General features: G+C 48.9%; 1 long non-coding RNA gene across 1 annotated transcript; it reads left to right on the forward strand.

The window, feature by feature from the left end:
• The first annotated feature begins 218 nt into the window (after positions 1 to 218).
• Positions 219 to 7,598, forward strand: LOC128588884 (uncharacterized). The gene is made up of 3 exons (XR_008380814.1): positions 219 to 844; positions 1,661 to 2,218; positions 6,789 to 7,598. It is a non-coding gene; the product is annotated as an uncharacterized LOC128588884 (long non-coding RNA).
• The last annotated feature ends 787 nt before the right edge of the window (positions 7,599 to 8,385 follow it).

Raw genomic sequence — 8,385 nt, forward strand, 5'->3', positions numbered from 1 at the left:
TATAAGATCTTAGGAGTGCCACAAAAAATTTTAAAGATCATTAATTAAATTATTTTTGAAAGACGCTCAAAGCAAGGTAAGTATGTATTTAACTCTTTTTTGGGATGAACATAATTTAAGCCTGCCATGGAAGTTTAACTATAAGTTCAAATGTGCCGTGAGATAAAAACGGTTGAAAAACACTGCCCTAGAGGCCCACTGTAATAAATCCTCTTGGTGACTCTGATGCATGCTCAAGTTTGAGAACTGCTGCTGTAGGAATTCAGGATACAGAGGGACCAGGAGAAGCCTGTTGGGGGATCTGAAATACGAGTCCTTTAGAATCATTGAAATTTGGATAGAAGAAAAGGCAAAAGTGAGTTCAGGGAAGGGCAACAGCATGAGCAAAGACATGGAGATGGGACAATTCGGCATGTGCTAGCACAGAGGGCAAACCAGCCAGATGGAACAGAGAACAAATGCTGGGAAGAGCAGGAGCTCTAGGCGCATGGGGAGGGTCTCAAACGCCAAGCACAGCCTGGCCTTGACGGAGCAGGCCCCAAGGAATCAGTGCAGGTTTTTGAGCAAGAGAGTGACAGCAATCCAGCGCCTCTTTTAGACCTGCCAACCATGCCTTTTCTCAGGTCGCACTGTGCTCCTAACTCAGACGAATCTCTTCATTCCCGGGCATCCTCTAACGCTGAGGAGACCCCTGCTAGGAAGCAAGGCGACTACGAGGCATACCCAGCAGGGCGCCGGGAAGGTGGGCCGGCGGCAGCAGCCAAACCCGCTTCCCTGCCTCAGAGGGCCTTGGGAGCCCCAGCCCAGCATGGGCCTGAACTGCTCCAGCAACCATGAGCCGTGAGTAGGTATTGAATTATGAATAGATGTTGCCTGGAAATAATTGCAAACATTATTGCCCCACACACACATGTCCTCTGCGGGGCTGCAGCAATAGATTTTGTTGCTTTAACACTCCAGGGTCATTATAAATCAGAGCTATCACATTAACAGTGGGTCAGGGGACATGGGGAGAGGGAATCCCGTTTGAAAGCTCTAAAAGGGACAGACCCCCCTCCACCGAGCACCTCGTGGATTACCCTCAACTTTTCCTTTCGTTTGATCTATTCTACCCGTCCCTATTAAATAACTAATTATTTAACATCTTTTAAAGCTTTGTTATATATTAGAACAGGCAGGACACAAGTGAGTGCTTTTAATAATATAAAAGCCCATTAGCTTCATTTACTGTTAATGTTAAAATAAACATGAGGCAATTTAGATATACTATTCCAATTTCACGGAAACTTTGATGTTTTTCTTCTCTAGTCACATAATTAAGGGAAAAACTACTAATGATATTAAGTTTGTACAGTGTTAATGACAGAAACAGGCACAAGCCGAAATTGCAGCCATTAATATGAAAAAATAAAATATTTAACAGGGGAGATAGATGAGTACAATTTTAATAAACCAAAATGAAGAAAATTAATTTTAGAAAGTTCCATAGACTTCCACATGCTACCATTATACAAGCTGTCTAATGTATTATTTTTGTGGTCTGGATTATTTATTGATGGTCCAGAGGAAGGCCTTGGTTTTTGCGTATTATTTTGTGGACGGTGAAGATTTTTGCCTTTATTGGTTTAATTCTTTTCTGTTTGCTTCCCTCTACCACCAGCTCTCAAACGGAAATGGCTTTACTTACAGCATGTGCTTTGACAGAGGGCCCTTGCCAAGCACGTGTAAGTAAGATGCAAGGGGTGGGTTATAATAACCTACTGAGGGAGGCCAGAAGTGACCACTGACCACCAGGGGCTGTGGGTCAGTGGGTCACAGAGGCTGAGACATTGGGTTTGTCTCAGGGGTGACAGCTGGCTCCAGAAGGATCCCCTGTTTCTGTGGGATCCTGGGGACAGCCACTGCTTTGTCATCAGCTTTCCTCTACAGACCTTCAGAGTTCCATCTTGCCACATGTAGTGGGTTGAACAGTGGTCCCCCCAAATTCATGTCCACCCAGAACCTCAGAATGCCATCTTATTTGGAAATAGGGTCTTTGCAGATATAATTAAGGAAAGGATTGAGATGTGATCATCCTGGATTAAGGTGGTCCCTAAATCCAATGACAGTGTCTTTATAAGAGACAGAAAAGACACCCAGAGACACAGATGGAGGCTGAGATTGGAGTTGCCCAACCAAAAGACAAAGAACTTGCCTGAGGCTGCCGACTCTGGAAGAGGTAAGGAAAGATTCTTCCCTAAGCCTTTAGAGGGTGTGGCCCTGTGGACACCTTGACTTCAGATTTCTGGCCTCCAGGATTGTGATAGAATAAATTTCTGTTGTTTTAAGCCACCCAGTTTATGGTTGTTTGGTACAGCAGCTGCCCTAATCTAACTCACTGCTAAAGAGCAAGAAATGAGCCTCCCTGGCCTGTCTCATGAAGACCAGGAGAGGGCTCGGGGAGGTCCGGGAGGGGCCATACTGCTGCGAGGGAGAGAAACAGACCTGGCTACAAGCACAGGAAGTCCACGCTGGCGGCGAAGCCTGGCAACAGAAGATTGTTCAGGCAACAAGAAGACACTAAGATAGACCAACCCAGAGAATCAGGGAGGAGCCTGGGGTCCAGGAATAGGTCCTAGGCAGGTTCCCAAGCCAGGAACTCCAGCCCAGGGAGGGAAGACGCAAAGCCTGGCTCTCCCTGTGAGGCACTGGGTGGAACAGGCTTCTGGTGGGGGGCAACCCAAAGCCCACTGTCGGCACAGCAGCGTGGGATCCTATGAGCAATAGCAGTAGCTCAAGAATGCTCACTGTATGCGAGGCAGGCCCGGCATCAGCGCGACCCACCCAGTAACTGGTTTTAGTACACCCATTTTGTGGATGAGGAAATGGAGGTAGGAGGTGACCACTGGCCTGAGTTAGCACACTGGGTGAGGAGGCAGATATTCAAGCCCAGGAATCTGAGACCAGAGCCTGGCTCCTCTGCAGCATGCTGGGCACAAGTGGGGCTTTGGTCTAACCTGATTAAAGCCTTCCATGAGGCAGCCCTGTGCTAGGTCCTGGGGAGGTGGGAGGAGGGGAACAGGTGAGTGAGACAGGCTGTGTCAGTCACAGGAGCAGTTTACACATGCACTTACCTTTCCTTATGGCAAGAAACCTGAGGTAGGACTGCCCATGGCTTTTTAGTTCAGCGGTTTAGAGATTCAGGATCACAGAGCCTTCCAGGATTCAGGTGCCCTCCGCCTGTGTCTGGTATCGGCCATTGTCTCAGGTCCAAGTCCACCCTCCTACCCCAGGCTTAGTGTTGCAAGGGCTGGGTCTGCACAAACCACATCTGCTTTGTCAACCGCTCCGGGTTCAACTCTGCCAAGAGGGGGTGCTGGATCCTGCCAGCAAAGCTGCGGGAGGGAGAGGGACTTCCCGTGTCCTTCCTGAGGGCTCTCTGCTCCTGTGAGCGTGGCCTCAGCATGCTGCTTCTCTCCAGAGGAGGCACTTCCTCCTGGTAGCAAAGCTAAACCCACTTTGCTGTTTTTCCAACATTCACAGATACAGCCTCATTGCATCCCCTCTTCAGAGTCTAGGCCTGTGGGGCTCACCCTCTAAGCCCAGAGACGCCAGCACCAGACATACAGCACCCTCTTTTCAGAGGTCTCCTCCTCTAAGGAAGTATTAATAATTTCAACCTCGACTCGTGCCTGTAGCACAGTGGTTACAGCGCCAGTCACATACACCAATGTTAGAGGGTTCGAACCCAGCCAAGGGCCTGCCAAACAACAATGATAACTGCAAAAAAAAAAAAAAATAGCTGCATTGTGGCAGGCACCTATAGTCCCAGCTACTTGGGAGGCTGAGGCAAGAGAATCACTTAAGCTGGAGAGTTTGAGGTTGCTGTGAGCTGTGATGCCACGGCACTCTACCGAGGGTGACATAGTGAGACTCTGTCTCAAAAAAAATTTTTTTCAACCTCTTTCTTTTGTTTTTTCTTTTGCCCTAAGATTCGTATCCTTCCTGCAGTTGCTACCTACTGTTTTACCCTTTCAGTTACCTACTCATCATTCTTTAGACCTATTTAGCAATGGTGTTCACATAACTGGCATGGCTGCCTGGGCCCTGTCTGGTGACACATCTTCCCCTGCCGTCCTCAAGGTTCTGGTGAGGTCGCTCCTCATGGTTACAGGCAGCTACAGCAATTCCCGTTGGCAAATGTTGATGATCAGAGGCAGAAAAGGACCTCTTTCATCTGGTCCCATGTCTTTTTAAGCACAGAGGAAACATTCCTGCACATCCCCCCAGCAAATTTCCACAGAATTACATCCCCCGCCCCATCCCCAGTCAGTACCCACCCAGGAGAATGGGAAATTGGGATGGTTTCAAACTAATCAGGGTGCCCCCACCCACCCCACTGGAGCTGGGGCTGCAACTATGGCCATTCCCATGGCTAGGCAGAAGGGGACCAGCTGAACAAAATGGGGCTCTGAAGGCAAGGAAGAAAGGGACGGGAAAAGTCCAACAGCGGTGACTGCTCTGCCGTCCCATCCTCTCGCAGAAGATGTGGACGATTAGAGATCAGGGCATTAGTGCTGGGACAGGCTGGGCACAGAGCAAGGGGCACTCACAGAGCAGGTGGCTGTGGCTGAGACTTGAAGGATGGGTGGACTTTCCCAGGTAATGGATACGGTAGGACCTTACCTGAATGATATGGCCTGTGCAAAGTCTGACCACAGACAGGTGGTGAGAATGCGGCAACTGGGAACAGAAATTTGTAGAGTGTGATCGAGAGTGGTGGGACACAGGGCAGTGACCTTCCAGGTCATCAGTGATGAAGCAGGGAAAGCAGAGTATACTGAGGCCTGGGTGGGCGGCTACAGCACCTGCCCCGCTCCGGGTCAGGGGAGGATGGAGCCAGGGCTGCAGGTCTGGAGGAGGGGCCTATGGGAGATGAATGCCTGGGGACTGAGAGTCGCCAGGACCCCACAGCTCCCATCCCTGATCCTAGCAGGGGTGGTCTCCTCTCTTCCCCCTGCCCTTCTCTCCACACAGGCATTGCCTTTATTGATGTCATTGAACAGAAACCTAAGTAGAAAATATAGGCTGCCCACAAAGAGCTCACAGCTTAGCTTTTTCCCTTTTTTTTTTTTTATTGTGGTAAAAAACACATCACATAAAATTTACCATCAAAACCATTTTTAAGTGTACAGTTAAATGGCATTAAGCACATTCACAAAAATCACCACTATGCATCTCCAGGCTGTTCCTCCCCCAAAGTGTCCATCAAATACTAACCCCCATTATGGTCTCCCAGCTCCTGACAGCCTCCACTCTACTTTCTGTCTCTGTCCCGGACTATCTTAGCTCCCTTGTCTGAGTGGGTCATCCAGTATTTTTCCTTTTGTGTTTGATGAGTTGCACTTACCATCATGTCTGGAAGGTTCATCCACGTTGCAACCTGTGTCAGAATTTCCTCCTTTTAAAGGCTGACTACCGTTCTGCTGTACGTACTGTATCCATTCATCCAGCAGTGGACACCTGGGCCACTTCCGCCTTTTGGCTGTTGTGAATAACTCTGCTGTGAACACTGGTATGATGGTGTGCCTGTTGTAGCTCCTGCTTTCAGTTCTTTTGTGTACCTACTTGGCAATGGCGCTTCCAAGTATCACATGGTGGTACTATGCTTAATTGTTCTGAGGAACCACCACCCTATTTGACACAGCAGGTGCACCATGTCATCCCCTTACTAGCAAAGCACACAGGTTCCAATTTCTCCACATCTTCACCAACATCAAGTTTCTGTTACTTTGACAATAGCCCTCCTAATAGGTGTCAGTGGTATACAGCTTAGCCTTGGAGCACAGACAAGTGAAAACTAAGCAATAATAAAGCAGTTGGGACATCAACCTCCATGTGGGGGTGACGGGGAGCAAGCAGACAGGGGTGGGGGTGGGGAGACACATGTAGGAGGTGGGAGGATTCTTCAGATCCAGGAGGAAGTGGTGTGACTGGATGACCCACTCAGACAAGGAAGGGACCTGGCAGAGTCAGGGGAAGAGGCAGGTCATGGGTATTCTGTGCCCAGGAGGAAGGCTCTTGATTCACAGTCAGAACCTGATCCCCAAGACCTATTAAAATAGAACAATATTCCCACCCAACTCTTGCCCCACCTGCAGCCTCTCTCCAAGGTCTTGCCTTCCGGGGCCCCTTCCCTGTTGCCACTCCTTCCCTATCTTCTGTTACAATCCTAGTGCCTAGTTCAGAGTCTGGCACATGTTAGGACATTAGTGAATGTTTGTCAAAGGAAGGAGGAAAAAAACAGATACAGGGTGGGTGTCGGACCCTATTGCACAGACAGGGAAATTGAGGGTGGAGCCTGATCCCGTTCCACAAATTGCCTCCCAGGCCAGGATTTTCAAGATGCTCACCGAGCTCTCTGATCCTCATGGTGGGAGAAGGGGGTCAGGAGGGAGGAATCCCGCACCAAGTCTGCTGCACAGGTTCTGCCCAGGGCAGTGCCCCAAACCACTCTCCTTCCTCCTCCCCCAATGCCCCACCCCCAACCAGGCCAACTGGATGCAGCTTCTAAAGGAAACTCCCCATGCAGAGAGGATGCTGTGATTTCCCCTGCCCACCCATTACAGGAGATGCTTAATTATGGGAATTAATTAAATAATTATAGGAATTAATTAATTGAGTAAATTCCCTTCACTGGCATGTAACTGCTTATTTTGAGGGCTCCATATGCATGTGTGTGTGTGAGCAGGAGGGAGAGAGAGCCCCCCATCAGCTGGGATGATGGACACAGTCCTCTGTTTCCTCAGCTCCGCTGTCCATGAATCAAGCCCTCACCTGAGAGCAGGACTCTGCCGGCATCACCCAGGCATTTAAGCTGTAATGTGTAAGTGTCCCCGACAGCCGCTGAGATTGATCCACAAGCCAAAGGGAAACGCATTAACCAATTTAACTGTCCGGAAATCCAGCATAATGAGCATCCGAAGGTGTCTTATTACTGGCTCACTGTTGCTTGCCTTTACTTATTTAACATTTAAATATTTCTTAAATTAATTCTTGAGCTGGGAATGTTTTCACAAACTCAGGTCTGGGGAAAGGGCTCAATCTTTCTGTCAGTGAAGGGCTGAAAGTTTCGTAGCTTTGAACCATAGGGTGTTTTTCAGGGCACATCCACCCCCGCTAGGGAAGCATTCTTACTCAGCCATGTCAGGGAGCAGGGACCAGGATGGTTTTGAGATGTCACGACAGGGGCAGGGAGGCTGTGAGGGGTGTGGCTGGCTGCAGAAACAGTCCTGGTTGATGAGTCCAGCTCTTGGTGTGATCCAGATCTTCACCTCCTTGGGTCTTAGTTTTTGTAATAGATGCTATGAGTGTCCCAAGAACACCCCCTTGGAAGTACCGTTTCCCTGTGTGCTCATGGTTTCCCAACTCCGAGGTTTCCCACCCTCAACACTATTCATGTCTGGGGCTGGAGAACCTTTGCTGTGGGCCTGTCCTGTAGACTGGAGGATACTTAGCTGCTCTGGATGCCAGCAGCCCCCTCTCCACAACTTAGCTCCATGGCAAGAATGCAGCTATCTGAGTTCAGGGGTCAAGTGCAATCACTCTCCTGGTACATGGCCAGAGGAGGGTTCAGTGAGGGTTTATTCACTCACCAACTGGCCAGCCATGGACAGCAAGCAACAGAGACAGGGAGTGTCTGATCAGGGATCCAATGGAGGGTGCCAGGAGGTAGAGGAAAGTGCAGAATGAAACCCAAAACTTCCTGAGCATTAAATATGTTTTAGGCACACACTATATATCATGCAACTTCATCCTTAGGGAAATTCGGGGTCGGGGGGGGCTCTGTTATAACTTCACCTGACAGATAAGCAATATAGACTCAGAGATATTAAGTAACGTACCCAGGGTCACACAGAAAGTAAGGTGCTGAGCTGGACTTGAACATCTACCTGTCTGGCTCTGAAGTCCATGTTTGTTCAACTATATACCATGCATCAGTTTCAGAAAGTCTGCTGTTCTGGTTGTGTGGTATTAAGTCAATGTAAAGCTAAGATTTATTGAGCTAAAGATAATTTTGAGGTCCTCTGGTACAGATACTTTTTTTTACTGCTGGTAAACCAAGGCTCAGAGGAGCAAAATCACCCAAGGTTAGGGCAGTGCCAAGATAGACCTTGGGTGTGAGTGACACCAAGGCCCAACCACTTTCGTCTGTTCCAGGCTCAGGGAACAAGTTTGTGGTGTGGGTAATCAGGAAGCCTTTCCAGAAGGGAAGAGCTTTGATGTAGGTGGGGAATGAAAAGGAACCTTACTAGATATTCATGTTGTTGGGGTGTAGAAAACAATACCCTGAAGCCTGATGCTTTGGCCTGCTGAGCACTCTGAGTTGAAAGAAATTGGAAGGCC

Source organism: Nycticebus coucang, chromosome 6 (assembly GCF_027406575.1).
Source record: "Nycticebus coucang isolate mNycCou1 chromosome 6, mNycCou1.pri, whole genome shotgun sequence".
Classification (NCBI taxonomy): Eukaryota; Metazoa; Chordata; class Mammalia; order Primates; family Lorisidae; genus Nycticebus; species Nycticebus coucang.